We start from the raw sequence: 17,364 nt of genomic DNA on the forward strand, positions 1-17,364 counted from the left end.
ACCTCAAAGCCCTTTCCCTGTAGTCTGTCCCCTACAGCTGCTGAGGGGAGATCTTTGGATGGCACACAAGGCATTGACAGACCCAACCCTGATTGACTTTCTTCACACACATAAAACAAACAGCAAAGGAATCACCTGTGCTAAAGACTTAAACCTTGCCGTGATATAAATAGGACCTGCTGATGAGACAAGTATGCATCCCAGAGACTACCCCATCTATGGAACAGGCTACCTATCCATGTGAAGAAGAAATCCTCCTTAATCCAATCCAAGTGTAACTTACAAAATGAGTACCTGGAAATTAACCCCTGGTTTGGCACCTGTGTCTCTAATGGATACAGGCACCCTATAAATGGTTCATCCCTCAAGCATCTTCTTGTAAATGCTTAATCTTCCAAGCCCCTGCTTACATTACCAAAGGTACCAGAATTTGTCAGATATTTGGGATGCATGGCTAGGCTTAAAAAGGCCCCAGTGATCGTGAAATCTAGTACACACCTAAGAACCTATAGAAGAGCACACCTGTGTACAAATGTCTGCTTTACATACTTTTGCACATAGATTTTCTATATTAACTATCCTGTGCTGTCATGCAGTACAGCACAGTATAGCAGATATTGAGCTGCAGAGTGGCAGTGGCTGAAATGAACATAGGACAGTGCTGTATGCCATTATGTATAATACACTCCTATGCACAGTGTATAGACAAGAGGAGACTTTGTTTTACACCATCAATAGGGATCACAATATATGTCTATGAATCTCATTCTGGAAAGGCAGCATACTAAACATAGTGCAGACATGGTTTGTACTCCTCTGTGCATTATATCTATGAATGTCATGGCCTACCAACAAAGATGGCATTACCTGTGATGCTTGGTGAGAAAAGCATTTAAAGTGTTTTGATATTCAGATTTCTGACATATTGTTCTCCTTTCAACAGCTTCAATTCAAGAACAAGGTAGGAAAAAGTGACATCTGGTTGCTGACTGTAGTATTTCCCTGCTTTCTATTCCAGTTCGTAGGCAGCAAAATTGAACAGCATAGGCTATTTTCCAATAGCTACAACGTTGAAGGTCCCTTAATGCAGAAAGAAGAATCTGATTGGTTGCAGCATTTCACTGCTTTCTTTGTTCATAGCAGGTACAGCGTTCCACTTATTTAGCCAGGAATAGGTGTATAGCTCTCAGTCTTATCCTCTCTACACTACAGTCTGGTACAAATAATCCAAATCAGTAACAGTATTTAAATAGCAGACGTGATTCAGAAAGCTGACTGAATTACACTACAAGAATAATCACTAATCACATTCACGGCTAAAGCTCAACTTGTGATATGTCGTAAGAAAGATTTAAAATCATGGATTAATTTTATATACTTCTCCGATATGGAGAAAGTTGCTGTACGAAAAGGTTTTGCATCAATGCGCATTTTCTGAAGGTCAAGAAATCCGAAACTTAAATTTCTGTCAGTCAACAGTGGTGAATTTGGGGTGAGAGGACGGCTAAGCAAGCTAAATCTCCCCCATTAATATGTTCACCACTCAACTGCATTGCTTTTGATGGTGCGTCCTATTTTTATCCTTGATGTATGTCACCTGATGTTCCTCTTTTATTTATAGCTTATCAGTGTGTCTCAAAAAATACAAATAGACTGGTCAAGATCAGTGATAGCTCCCCTCGCTTATCCTGGGAAAGAAGATAAAGTCATTCATGAGGAAGCACCCAGCAAGAGCATTGTTTTATAAAATTGCTATGTCACAGCAATTCAGACAGTACAGAACAAACCTTTGGTGATTTGTCAATGTCTGCAGAAGTACCCAGTTAAGATTATCTATGCTGGCAATAATTAACCAAATACACTTTTTATTTTTACTGCAGGCTGTGCTAGCTGGCAGTTTAGAAGTAGGCTTTCGTATGTACAATTATTTAGTGTGACAGAAAGTACTGAAGGTGTTTTTTGGTTAATGCTACCAAGACAAAACAAATGTTATTTCAAGAAACAGCACAGGTGCAGATAATAGTGATGATAAGGATAGAAGATCCCAACATCTCCTTTTGCACTAGGGCAATACATTTCTAAAAACTGAAGTTTTATCTTCATTGGGCTTGCAGTCCTGACCATGAGTTCTGCTCATACCTGTCATGCATGCTGCTTTTCTTGGTAAATTCTGATATTTAGACTTAATTTACTGGAATTCAGATATTGCTTCAGGGATAACTTATAAAAGTTTTTTTTTTTTTTTTACATGTAGTATCATAACACTGGGTAATGCAACTGTGACCTGGTTAACTTGAATCTAAATAAGCAAAAAAACAGTCAAGCTCACAGTCAGGTTGAAGTGTGGTTGTGTTTTCTATGTGTTGTACCAGACGTTTATATATATATATATATATATATATATATATATATATATATATATATATATATATATATATATATGTCTTCTTTCAGTGCAATACATGTTGCAAATTTGTAAATTAACCATAGTGCCATACTCTAAGGTCCATAGTGCAATGCTCTAATGTTCATAGTGCAATACTCAAATGTCTCTTTCTGTGCAAGGATCAGTGCAATATCTTAACCAGGTAGCTGTGCAATATTAAAGTCTCATGTAAGTGTTCACTGCAAAAAGTGTTAAAATGTGTTTCTAATTATGAACAATATTAGTCTGTCTGCCTGCATATCCATGATGTAATAGCTAGGTGTTATATGTGTAAATATATGTGAAAATAATCTATATGCTGTCTGTACATTGAGTCCGGAGACACGGAATTTCATTCAGTTTTTGCACTTCCATGATAATAAAGATTACTTTGACTTAAATGACTGTTGAAACTCTATCCAGGTAATGCTAAGTTTCTGAAGTTCTTTCAACAAAAGAACATATATAATGGAACTGCTTGTGTTATGTGAATGAGGTATGTATGTGTGTGACAGTTCAAGAAATGGAAACCACAGTTGGCTACAAAAAGGCAGCATTGGATGGCATGTCATGTTAGTACAAATCAGAGGCAGTGAATGTTCTGTCACAATGGTACTATCCTGCCAGTAATCCAACATGATGTTATAATCTATATACAAGTTTTACCACATAACAGAGGTGTGGTATGGGTGGTTAACTTACTTATTGAAGACAGTTTTATATCAGTGCTGGACTCTAAATAGACAAGAATATTGTCTAACACTATTTTGGTAGAGGTACCTTATAAACAAAGGAATGGCGTTGGATTTGAGCCACAATGGATACCACTTTTATGAATTTACCACTGTCACAATGAAAAAATGATATTTTTAAATGTTGTTTTCATTTTATCAATGACATTTTTAATTGAGAGGACAACCAGGAGTTGACATTTTTGAGCTATACTAATAGGACCACTAACTTTATGGATTTTACAGTTAATAGTAATAAAGTTAGTATTAATTACTTGGATATTCACATTTATAAATGTGAAATTTGAAACACCTTAAGAACTAGTATTACTTAAAAAATTTCTAGAAAAAAATCTTATTTACATTTCGAAAGTATGCAAAGTCATATAGTAAGACTGAGAAATCTTACACTGGATGGCTCAGTAGTAAAAAATGGTGATAACTTGATTAAGGATAGACTTTGCGTGAAAAGGTACCCAGTGATATCATCAACAGCATCAGTGAGCAAAGTAAAAAGAAAGGTATAAATATTAATTGGAAAAGCACCATGACCTTAACACATTCTATAGATCAGGACAACATAAAAAGGTACTATTAAGAAAAACTGGAGGATCTTAACTGCTGATATTGATATTTCAAAAAAGTGGGGGTGGGACAACTCCGCTTTTTTAATAAAAGGAAAAACTATTTAAAGATGTGTTTTGGAAGGGGTAAGGAACTTGGATTCAAAAAAGTAGGGTAGGAAGGAAAGGAACATTTAAATGCTTTAATATACATCCCATACACAAAAAAATGAGTATTAACAAAGAGAAGACATATAGCTACCCCCCCCCCCTTTAGATGTTTATCTGCCTATGTGATTTATGCTACCTCATGCATGGATTTATGATGCATTCAATATTGGTAAAACAAAAAGGATGCTAAAATAGGATTTGTGAACATTTAAATAATATTAAACTCAAAAACGGGTGAGTGCATTGTATAGAAGAAATTTAAAAAGTACTTTTTTATGTTTAGATTTTCTAGATTGCAATAAGAGGAATGGAAACAGAAATTTATTTTTAGAGTTCAGGGAATATAAGTGGCAATTACTAATGAATGCTTACATCACTCCTGATTTAAAAACAAGTGGTAATTATATTTATTTACTTTTCAAAGAAACAGTATTTATCTGAAATTATGGTATTTGATAATCAATTGTTCGGCAAAAAAAATATTAGGTCGTGTGATATGAGCAAGGTATTTACATAAGATATTTACTTGGAAATTGGACTGATGAAGTTTCATGCTTGATGTGTTGGTAAGATGAAAGCACTTATTGATTATTAAAATTTTGTTTTATTAGTCGTCATTTTTATTCCATAGTTTTCGTTTGTTTTACCATAGTTTTTTACCACCAATTCTTTGTAGACGTATTGTTTATTATTTTCTGTATAGTAAATTACATGCCACATAGGATGGAACCTAGTCCCTGTGCATGACCGAAACATACCTAACATGTGATTTACAGTCTGTATTATTTCACACTCTAAGTGAGTATGCGCATTTGATTAGAGTACACATTCAGTAGGTGTTTTGATACGCTGGCCATCAATGAGATGGCTTATGGTAGTTAGAACAACAACAAAATATTAAAACTTCATTCACAAATAAGAAAGAGTCCAAAATATAATGTCAACCATGTTATGAAAGTTTCAGACATAGGCTGATAAAAAGAAAAAAAAAAAAAAAAAAAAAACACGAGTGGAGCGCGATTAAACATAAACAGTCAGAGGTGGTCCAAAGAGATAAATATTCAGAATGCTATTCAAAGGACTCAAGTCCAAAAGCAGGCAATCTGACATGAAGTCCAAACACTCCTTGCCAGGCCAACAGAAAAAAAGGAAAATCTAAGCATCCTCCTAAGGAACAGAATGCCAGCAGCTATAGGAATGCAGAACACACTGCCACTGTTCAGAATCACTGTTAATGCCTTACTTTAACTAATGCTGTGATGATTATTTTCAGGGATACTTAAAGTCCAGCCAAACCATCTTCCAGAAAATTCTCAGAAGGTGGAAGAAATGCAGCATATGAAAAATGCAAATGCTGCTAATGATCTTTATTTGATAAAAAAATGTTGATTTTTTTGTTATCACTTATTTGTGTCTTTGAACAACTTGGCGTGTTGAATTTAAAGTATTCTTCACCTCCAGTTCAGAAAAATAAAAAGAGAACAGCCCAGGTCAATTTCAAATCTGAAGCCAAAAAATGTTAACAGCACACTACGGTTGTCAACCATCTGCTGCCATACTACAGAGACTCACTACACAACAAAAGTTGCTATGAATATCAAATATTTCGGCAAGAAATGATTAGATGAACTACATTTTGTAATGACCAAATGGCATTTCAATTAAACTTTAAATGTCTTCAGTATTATCTTTCTCTAAGGTTTGCTAATTTCTGAGTTGGGGACAATAAGCAGGGATGTAAAAGACATAGGGACCTTCTTGCAAGAGGGGTTCCCCTCACAGACATTTGCACATAAATACTCATTTAAAGTTTCACTGAAGCAGTATTCATCCAGGCATTACTAATCAAACAATGTTCAAGTAAAGCTGTTTCTGAAATGACTGACTTCGTATAATTACAACTATTATGCCTCACAGGCAGACTGCAGTTGACCTTACATTCTGTAGTAGAACTCATTACTATCCTACATTTGCACATCTACCTTCCCCAGTGCAGTTGAAACCATGGTCTGTGCTGTTTCTAGCACAATAGAGTTATCATCTATGGTTCTATAGATTATACATTTGTTAGACATTTTCATAATGCCACTACTGTGCTATAACAGCACAAGCAGAGTTCTGCGACACACCTATATATATTTTTGTGTAGGTATGTTTCAGCACAGCCATCTGTGGTGTTAGTTGCAATGAATGGCAAAATACTGTAATGGCATAAATGAGAACATCTTCTTTGCAGGGCATGCTATAACACATTGGGTTACATTTTACTCCCAATAGCCTTACCGTTGTTTTCATCTGCTCACGTTAATCTACCAGCTACTTTACAGTAAATCTAGGATATAATACTTTAATGCTGTTGAAGTATCTAGTTCTGACTCTTTCAGTGAATGCTGGGGCTGTGGTAAATGTTGCCATCCTAGCGGCAATATGTTTTCCTTTGCTATATTATTTATTTGCATATATGCTTCACAACTTACTGTGGGCTCCCCAGCAATTTCCAGAGGCCATGTCATTGAGGTCTATGCACAATGACAAAATAAACAGCTGTTTAATATGACATTTGAAACATGTTCAGAAAACATATTTTGGGTAGTGCAATCATCAAGTCCCTAGACTTTCTAATCAATTCCAAGGATACTGCTCTTTGAAGTAAGGGCAATGTTTTATCCCAAGTAACGCCATATGATGGCTATGCAATTCAGAAAATTGTATGCTAGCGTGTATTAGGACAAGGCACCATTGTCTGATACACCTGTTGGGCTGTTGAGACACTCTGGTACTATTTTTCACATAGTTTCATGCCTTTAGTTATAACTGCATTTATTTACTCATAAAGTGGGTTTATATAATGCAGTAGTATGCATAGACTATTGACATAATTGTGCATAGTCCTGACTTCATACAATGCTTTGTGCTATTTGTCAGGTTTATGTATAATAACCAATTGCCTGGTTTTCTAACGCATGCAGTGGTCATGGGGATGTCTCCATTATGTATAGCTTGGCAGTTTATGGAGCAATAGTTTTACATTGTGGGTAATCACAGTTTCAACAGGAAATGCTTTAGTGGTCACACTGGAATGGACAATGGCACCTCTAACTACAGACATGCCTAACCTGTAATGAATGTGTTATATGATATAAAACAGCCTTGCATTACCTATAGAAATTGCATACAGTCTTTTACATACACAGCTACAGCATGCAAAAAACTATTTTAAGTGAATATCTTTGATATGTTTGCATTACTGCAATTTGGCCCAAATGCAATCCAACAACCAATAAATACAATGTGTTGATGCTGCATTTTGGTTGGATGGGTCATCCATGTCTACCCAAGGGAGGCATGGCTTCCTTAGACATGTGCCTGACAAGTCTCAGCAGTGTGTATTCCTGTTGTTTGCACCTTACTCCATTGAATGAAAGCAAACGAGATACACAAAGCATGGTCTTGCTCAACAAGCCACAAAACCATCTGTACATAAGACTATACCTACTAATAGGTATGGTATACCACTAACAAAACTACACCTATAAGGAAGTCTCCCTGTTTGCCTGTTCATAGGTTCATAGGTTGGTACTAGGCTATTGGCCCTAGGGCCTATGCAAGCCTAGCCATAACAATTCCCTGGATATTTCTTCCCACAATATTTACTTCTCCAGGCCCCTGTCTAGCAGGGTGACTGACATGATCCCCGGGGTGAATTTCCTATCTCCCATCCAATCATCAAGGTTCCTTTTGAAGAGGGCCAATGAGGTGCTCTGCTTGATATGTATGGGCAGTCTATTCCAGAGTATGGGGAGTCTCTGGGTCAGGAACCTATCCCTCCAGCATGTTTTGTTCATTGTGATGACAAGGTTAAGATCCCTGGAGCATGTGGCTCTGAGGGATTGGGATTTCTTTAAGTGGAGCATGTCCAACAGCTCAGGGTTTGACATGGCCTTGTATTTTAAGCAGAGATCGCCTCTGAGTAGACGATATGCCACAGAGTATAGCTGGAGTTTTTCTTGATGGTCAGTACATGGCATCTGCTTTAGGCCTGTGATTCTTTTAGTGAGGTATTTCTGTGGCCTTTCAAGTTGTTGCAGATGTCTTGTGAGGTACATACCAAATGGGGCATTATATTCTATGATGGGTCTAATGAGGGATGAGTACAGTGGGACAATGACCTCCTTTTTTCTGGATGAAAAGCCCTTAGTGATGAGGTGTGCCACATAGAAGGATTTCCTGACTGTTGTGGCAATGTGGTTATCGAAAGTGAGACCACTGTCCACCTGTGTCCCTAAGTCTCTCATCACACTTTCGATGTTTAGTGTCCTGCCACCTATGTGGTAATTCATGGGTATATGTTTTTTTTCCAAAGGGGATAACTATACATTTCTTGGCATTAAGCTTGAGCCCATGGCTCTGGCACCAGGCATCTGTTTCTATAAGGCCCTTTTGTAGAATATCCACATCATTTGGGGATTCAATAATGGCTCCCAGTTTGCAGTCATCTGCAAACTTTGTTAGCCAGAGTTCCTTAGTGTTGGCCTGTACTTCAGAGAAGTAGATGCCAAACGACATTGGTCCCAGGACTGAACCCTGAGGTACTCCACTTGTCACTTGTCTGGAGCTGGATTTGGAGTCAGCTACTTTTACTGTTTGGCTTCTGTCAGTAAGCCAGTTAGCAACCCATCAAGTGACGTAGGGATTTATGCCCAGCTTAGTAAGTTTATCTATGATTCCAGAGTGAGGGATGGTGTCAAAGGCCTTGGTGAGGTCCAGATAGGCTGTGTGGACTGCCTTACCCTCGTCCACAGCTCTGGAGACTGATTCGAAGAAATCAATCAGATTTAGGAGACAAGATCAGCCCTTCACAAACCCAAACTGGGTGAAGGTTGCCAATGTCTTTGTTTATAAGTTCCATGATAATGCGTTCCATGCCCTTGCAAATCAGGCTTGTCAGACTGATGGGATGATAGTTCTCGGGATCCAAGGTGGATCCTCCCTTGTGGACCGGGATAACTGTAGCCGTGTGCCACTCAGTGGGCATGAAGCCTGAGGTGAGGCTATGATTAAATATGACAGTTAGGTGAGGTGCCAGTTCATTTAGTAGTTCATGTAGTACACAGCCTGAGATGTCATCTGGTCCCATGGATGCTGTATTCTTAGCTTTGGAGAGTGCAGTTTTTACCTGTGTGGCCATGATTATCGGAATATGGCTATCTTTTGGTATTGAGATGGGCCCTTTAGGGGGTGAGAGTGGGGTGAAGTTGGCACTAAATCGATCACCAGGATATTGGCAATATCTTTGGGATCAGTATATTTAATGCCATTCTGTTGTAACTCAGAGCAGATCTGAGCATTGCCATTTAGATTCTTGACATAACTATAGAATGCCTTGTGGTTGTCTTTGGAATCTTTGGCAATTTTATTTTCGTAACTAGCTTTTGAGGATTTTATGAGGGATCTCAGCTTCTTACTGAGGCTGGTGAGGGAGTTTTTTGCATCCTGGGCTTTTCCTCTTTTTTACAACAGTTTCTTCCTTCTGTTGTATAGTTTGTTTATAGCAGGGGACCACCAGATTGGCTTCCTTTTTTTGGAGAAGAGCATTTTAGTTCTATTTGGGATGGCACGGTTCATGCACGAGTGGATGTGCTTGTACAGTGCCTTAGTGTAGGATTCTGCAGTCGAACTTCCAGATCCCGTCTGCATGGGTGTTGTGAAGTTTGTCACTTCTGACTTCAGTAGCTTGAAGTTGGCTTTGGAGAAGTATTTAAGGAGGTTTCCTTACTGGGGGGGTGGGGTGGGATGTGGATGTCAAGGGTGATTTGCTTATGGTCAGACCTGACCAATGAGGGGGTGACCACTTGTGTGGAGCATCTATCTCCCATGTTGGTAATGACCAGGTCTAGGATATTGGAGCCCCTGTTGGGACCATGGATTAGTTGATCCAGGGCATTGGAATTTATGAATTCCAAGAACCGTTGGGAAAAGGAGTTGGTACCCAAGTAGTTTTCCCAATTAATGGCAGGATAGTTGAAATCACCCAGTATTAGGGTGTTTGGTTGCATCTTAATATTTTCCAGTATGTTTAGAAAGGTGTAGTGAGAATCTTGGGGCATGGTTGGGGATCTGTAGCAAGCTACAATTTGGATTGCAGTCTTACCTAGTGTTAGTTGCACCTGGAGAATTTCAGATGCATTGTGTTGGACAACTAGCCTGGAGGTGTGAATATCCTTGGTGAATCTGGGCATTCCTCCACCTTTAGTGTTTCGGTCCTGGTTTTGTGGCTGAAAAGTGTGGTAAGAATTGTAGCCTGGTATTGCAGGGGTGCTCTCTGGAGCCTTGAACCAGGTCTTAGTTACTACGCAGATATCAATGTTCTCCATTTTTAGGAGTGCCGAGAGAGAGTGCATTTTGAGGCTTAGACTTCTAGCATTGAGTAGCATTACCTTCAGATTTTGCATGCTTGTATCTGTTACGGTGGTGGTTTTATCCTTTGAACCTTGCCTAAAAAAGGCACTATAGGGGTGGTAAGAGCTTTAGCCAGTAACCTGAATCCCAGGAGTGACAGGTGCAGACCATCTCTGGCAAAGCATCGTGGTTTGTCAATCGTGTCTTCCCAGGCAGACAAATACTGGATCCCCTTTGAATGACACCAGAAGCTTAGCCAATTGTTGAAGTCAATCATTTTGTCCTTATACTGTGGTATCATTCTTGGCGAAGGCAGGATGCTACTCAGGGCTAGGGTCATACCTGCCTGGATCACATGATCCAAGAGCTCTTCCATATCTCTTTTCATGTAGTCCAGGGAGGTACGTCTCAAGTCATTCACTCCAGCATGGACAATGACAGAGTTGTATTTGTACTGGTTGTGGAGTGACTTGAGTGCATGTGTTATGTGGCAGATCCTGGAACCCAACAGGTAGCTGACTGTAATTTTCTCCTTGTTCAGTCTGTTGAGTGGGACATCAGTGTGCCTGACTATAGAGTCACCTATGACTAAAGTGTTGGGTACATTGTCTTGCCTTAGGGGCTGTTGTTGGGTGGCACACTGGTGTTGTGAGCTATGTGTCACTTTGGTTGTGACTGGTGTTTGCTTGCATTTCGGCTTCGGAGGTCCTTGTTGCTTGGGCAGGTTCATGTTAAGGGCATCCGCATATGTGGGTTTAGTGTTGCTATGTGTGGGTGTCGATGGTGTGGGTTCTGAAGGGCTATGAGTTGCTTGAGGTGTGTTGCAGGTGTTAACCTTCTCCTTTGACTGTCTAGCACAATCTTGGCCACTATTACTCTGATTACTGATTTGGCAGCTCTCATCAAATTATTTTTCTATTCTGTGCTTTACTACAACAAATATCTTGTATCTAGTTTGTATCTTACCTTCAAGCTTTACTTTGCATTCTGTGCACAAAAATACTTTTCATTTGAGTACACTCTGTGTTTTATAATTAGGCACTGCAAGACAGACAACATCTATATGAATTGCTACTGTCTACAATCGTGGTATTCTTATGTTATATTTTTTATATGAATTGCTACTGTCTATATCTGTGGTATTCTTATGTTATATTTTTTGCAGCATGTGTGAGCAATATAATCTGTTATTTAAAGGTAGTCATGTTAGTATGTGCTTTTATTTGCTTTTTTAAATCTGAAAGAATCCTGAAAAGCAGTGCTCATCTTGTACAGATCAAATAGGTCAGAGTTGGAAAAGCAATACCAGAAGTCATTAATGGTTATTATTATAAGTTAAGCATAGCTGAGTTATTTTCTAAAGGCATGTCCTTTTCTATTAATAAGGAAAACAAATCTAATACACATAAATAATTGAAAAAGACATTCTTGCTGAGAGGCACACAACTGCACTAGATGTAACTCATGCATAATCAACAAATAAATCAATTTATAAAATTGATTAGTGTAGGTACTTTCTCTTGGTTTAACATTTGTCTCTGATTAAAGTTCAGTCAGAAAACCACTAAGAAGATTTACAATTGCTATTGGTTATAGACTAAAACCGTCCTTATTTCTCCATACCATACCCCTGACCTTGCCTTCAGCAAATCTGTCTGACTTTCTAAGGTCTTCCTCAGATTGTAACCATCTGTGCATGTTCATTAACTGAAGTCATTTTATCATCTTAAAAGTCATCTTAGAAGTTGCACTTGTTGATTTAGTGTCAAAGAAACCATTCAAGACTATAGATACTATGAAGCAATGCTTTTTTAATGCAGATAAATGCAAACACTCCTTTCTTTTCTGTCAGATACAACTAAGTTAAGACTTGTAATTAAATACTTAACAAAAGTTTCAGCTGTTTATGTTTAGGCACCACTCTTAAAATAAATCAAAATTACAAAACAACTGATGTGCTTTGAAGGTCATTATTTCAATATGAAAATTAAGTTCTGTTAAAATCCCTTCTAATGTGTTGCATTATGCTGAATATTTTTTTTAATAAATGTGTGAGAACCCTGCTCCAAGATTTAACCCATAGTTTTAGTATATATGCTTTACTAACGTGAGATGTAAAAATGTAGAAATTACTAGTTTTCACTAAATGCTGAAAGTAATTTCTTAAATGTTAACTGTAATAAAACATATTTAATTCAGTTTCCTCACAGATGGCATAAAATGCTTGAAAGATAAATGTGACTCGTGGGCTGTAAAATGCTTTATACTGTATTTAACACTTAGAAATCTAGCAAAATTATTGTCCACATAGTTAAAGGCAAAACAGCCAGAAGCATGATTTGAATCCACCATTTCAAACTTGGCAAACATATTTATGTATTTTTCTTATATACATTTTCTTGTAATTGCATGTAGGCAGAACGCTTTTCTATAATAAATGACCATTCTATGTTATATCAGTCAGATGCAAGGAAATGCATTGCTACTGCTCTCTAATAGTATTCAGTATCGTCATTTACCTTCTTAGGCCAGTAGCTTTAACAATGTTGATGGCATAAATGCCTGCAATTTGACAGGTTCACAGTAACTTAAAGAACCATTTTTGCAGTCATGGGGAAGACAGATGCAAGAAATTATTAATCAATTGAATGAATAGTGTATGCAAGACATCAAAACTTGTGAAGTGTTTAAAATATGCCACTTATAGATTTCAGAACATTTTTTTTAAATATTTAAAAAGGAGGGTGGCTGAAAATAATGCAGTATTACTAAACATACCACATAATGGAAATGTAATGGCCTTAGGTTGTCAGCCTTTTTTTGCACCTGTGTCACTTTTTTTTTTGAAATTTTTCTCTTATTTTACTTTAGTTGTATATTGTTAATGATGCATCTTTTGATAACATGCATTAATAAATTGTTTAGGAAAAAACATTACTGTGACCCTAATGCTCTTGAAAGTTGATATCGATAGTTTGCAAGTCTAGAGTAGTTTGCACAAATAAAGCAGTGATATTTTTCTTTTTATTTAAAGTATCAAAAAACAAATTTCAAATTATTTTGCTAATGCATGACAGAGATGTTAACCTTGGTCAAATGAAAATGCACAACTGTGCAAAAAACAGGAAAACCAATAGCAAGAAAATGCAGAAAAAAAGAAAAGTGGCATAGGTAACCAGAATAAAGCTAAGAATGAACTTATAAGAAAAATGTCTTTTTTGAATAAATACTCTTAAAAAGGGAAGAAAGAAAAATAAGTCATTTTTTATTATACCGCAGTCTTCTGTGCACTGACAATGTCCGTGCATTAGTCTTAAGTGGTTAGTTTTACTTTGTAACATATGAAACCCCCGACCACTCTGATAGCTGCTGCCATGATTTTTCTTTACAGAAAAGCTATCTTCTTCCAACAATTCAGGCTATGAATACTGCAGATGCATTCAGGTCTTTTCTTTCTGTAGATTTACTTTGGAATTCTATGAATGTTTGTTTCCACTGAAGTATCTGTGGAGCATGCCTATTTTGGTGTGAGTTCCTCTTTATTTTATTAATGCAAATATACTAAAAAGATTTTTCCACCAGTTTTAAATATTCTGCTAGGAAGATAGATAGTCAAATAAAGTCATTTATCAACTGGCCTATCATCTGGTGTTTTGATAATCATATGAGTGCGACACTCAAATATTTAGCAAAGTCTCCATGCCCTCTTCACCTTCTGACACAATATGAATTTGGAAGTAATGAAACATATTATTTTGGTTTAGACTGCTTCTGATATGGTTTCCCTTCCCTTCCTCACTGACTTCCAGAGTGACTCACTGCAATATTAAATGACATGACAGAGAGTGTAAGAAAATATGACTTATGTTTCACAGACTACAAACTCATGCACTAAAAATAAATGAAGTTACAGCCACATTTCATTATTGTGGATAATTGTAGCTGCTGCAAGAAAAACTATAATCAGACACATGTTTCTCCATAGTTTAAAACATTTTTAAATGTCATATATGTCATATACAAGAAACAAATTGATAACTTAAGGACTATATAAGTTTATACACTACAAATTCTGCCCCAAATTAGGCATATTAATAAATAAATGAGAGAAGGGCATGCTCTGTATGTAGTGGTTTCAGGTATTATTATTCACTCTTTATATTTTCTATAATAATGATGCATATTTCCTTCCTTTGCTTCTGCTAGAAATATTTTTTAATCTTCTCTTTAGTTAAAGTTCACAGAGTCATGCTTTCATACTGACCTCATGGCCAAACAGCTCTTAAGAGGGTTATTTACAACATCCATTGGTACTGGCAGTATATTAATAATCCCTGATTGGAAAATTATTTCTATATACCCTGCATATGAATTTGTAAAGGTAATCTAGAAAACGCAAGTCAGGTCTGGTATACATCTGTGACCCAGAGGGTGACAGGACTAATAAGAAACAGAACAAATGATTAAGCAAATCTAAGACATGCACTCTATGCTGCCCTCCCTGTGGGAGGAATAAAGATTCCTTGTTGAAGTTTCAAGTAGTTTATTCAGTTACGTAGGTAGATGGACAACTGTTTTTTCTCTAATACATTATATTCAACAGGTCAACAGACAATGGGGGCAGGGTCCAGGGAAGTTGACTTGAAGAAAATCTGAGTGATTGAAAATCAAGGAACCAATCAAAAAGTTTAGATGTTAGTCTCTTGTTTGAATATTCCTGACAGACCCATGAGGGTTAACAAGCTCAGCAGCCTGTGGAACCTCATTCTTCATTAAAAGGTTTTTATTTTTATATTTACCAAACTAAAGATGACAACACACCATGATTTACCAGTATAGAACTATATTTAAGAAAACACTTTCACCTGAGCTTCAACAGTTCAATCTAAGAAAGTGGTTTGAAACAGCGGTTTGCAGTTTGATCATTCAAGATGCCTGCTTTTACAAGGCTATCACCAGACTTTCTTAGCCTGTTTGTATCGCACGTAAAATGAGAGGCTGTGTCTGCCTTTATGGGATTCACATCCCTTGAAGCAAATTATGCAAGAAGTCTAAATCTCAAAATGCACTCCATCGAGGCACTCCTTAAAATGGAGAACATTGATATGTGTGCAGTGACTGAGACCTGGTTCAAGGCTTCAGAGAACACCCCTGCATTACCAGGCTATAACTCATACTACACTTTTCAGACATCTAACCTGGACCGCAACACCAAAGGCGGAGATGTGTCCATATTCATTAAGGATATCCACACCTCTAGGCTAGTTGCTCAGCATAATGCATTTGAGGTTATCCAAGTGCAACTAACTCTGGGCAAAACTGCAATCCAAATTGTAGCTTGTTACAGATCCCCCACCATGCCTCAGAATTCCCACTACTCTTTTCTTGATATACTGGAAAATATTAGGGTTCAACCAAACACCCTAATATTGGGCGATTTCAACTACCCCACCATTCATGACACCTATGTAGATGGACAATACAGTTGCGACTGCTGAATCCTACACAAATGCACTCTAAAAAATGGAACTCTGTCCCTACTAGCATTCAAAACACATCATCCAAAGCCTCCTTTAAAGACCTCATCAGGCAACATCTCAAGCAAAGTTGGCAGTGCCATGATTGCTCCCCAGGCTAGAGAAAGCGGATAACATATACATACTAAATCTAGAGCACTTGATAATAGTTAACCCCCATTTAACAAATGTAAAATAATAATAATAATTAACTGGGAAAACTACTCATGTACCAACTCCTTAGCTCAACGCTTTGTGGAATTCATAAATTCCAATGCCCTGGATCAACTTATCCACACCCCCATCAGTGGCAACAATATCCCAGACCTAGTCATTACCAACAAGAGTGACCAGTGTTCCACACCTGAAGTCAACTCCTCGCTGGTCAGATCCTACCATAAGCTAATCACCCTAGATATCCACATCCCACCCCCACCCCCCTTTAAGGAAACCATGGTAAACAATTTCTCCAAAGCCAACTTCATGCTTCTTAATATGGAAGTGGTGAACTTCATGACACCTATGTAGATGGACAATACAGTTACGACTGCTGAATTCTACACAAATGCACTCTATAAGCACTTACATGAGTGCATGGATCGTGCTATCCCAAACAGAACCAAGATGCTATCCTCCAAAAAAAGGAAGCCAGTCTGGTGATCCCCTGCCATAAACAAACTCTACAACAGAAGGAAGAAACTGTTGCAAAAGAGAGTAAAATCCCACGAGTGGAAGAGCTCCCTGGTCAGCCTCAGTAAGAAGCTGAGATCCCTTATAAAATCCTCCAAAGCTAGCTATGAAAAAAAAATTGCCACTGATTCTAGGGACAACTACAAAGCATTCTATAGCTATGTCAAGAATCTCAATGGAAACACCCAGATCTGCTCTGAGTTACAGCACAATGGCACGAAAATTACAGAACCAACGGATATTGCAAACATCCTGGCAGATAGGTTCAGTGCTAACTTTAGCCCCATTTCACCCCCTAAAGAGCCCATATCTATGCAGGAAGAATGCAGAGTCCCTGTAATCACAACTATGCATGTATAAGCTGCACTCCCTAAAGCCCAAAACACAGCATCCATGGGACTGGACAACATCCCAGGTTGCGTTTACATGAACCTCAGAATGAACTGGCTCCCCACCTAAGCACCATGTTCAGTCATAGTCTCACATCAGGCTTTGTGCCCACTGAATGGTGCACAGCAACAGTTATCCCACTCCACAAAGGGGGAGCCACCACTGATCCAGGGAACTATCTCCCTATTAGCCTGACGAGCCTGGTCTGTAAAGCCATGGAATGTATCATCATGAAACTCATAAACAAAGACATTGGTAACCTCCAAACTCTGGACCCCACCCAGTTCAGGTTTGTGAAAGGCAGATCATGCCTCCTGAACCTGATCGACTTCTTTGAGGCAGTCACCAAAGCTGTAGGCGTGGGTAGGGTGGTTCACACAGCCTATCTTGACCTCGCCAAGGCTTTCGACACCATCCCCAATTCTGGAAATATAGCTAAACTCACTAAACTAGGTATAAATCCCTATGTCACAAGATGG

This window comes from Protopterus annectens, chromosome 6.part1, assembly GCF_019279795.1.
Source record: "Protopterus annectens isolate FY-2018-M chromosome 6.part1, PAN1.0, whole genome shotgun sequence".
Taxonomy (NCBI): Eukaryota; Metazoa; Chordata; order Ceratodontiformes; family Protopteridae; genus Protopterus; species Protopterus annectens.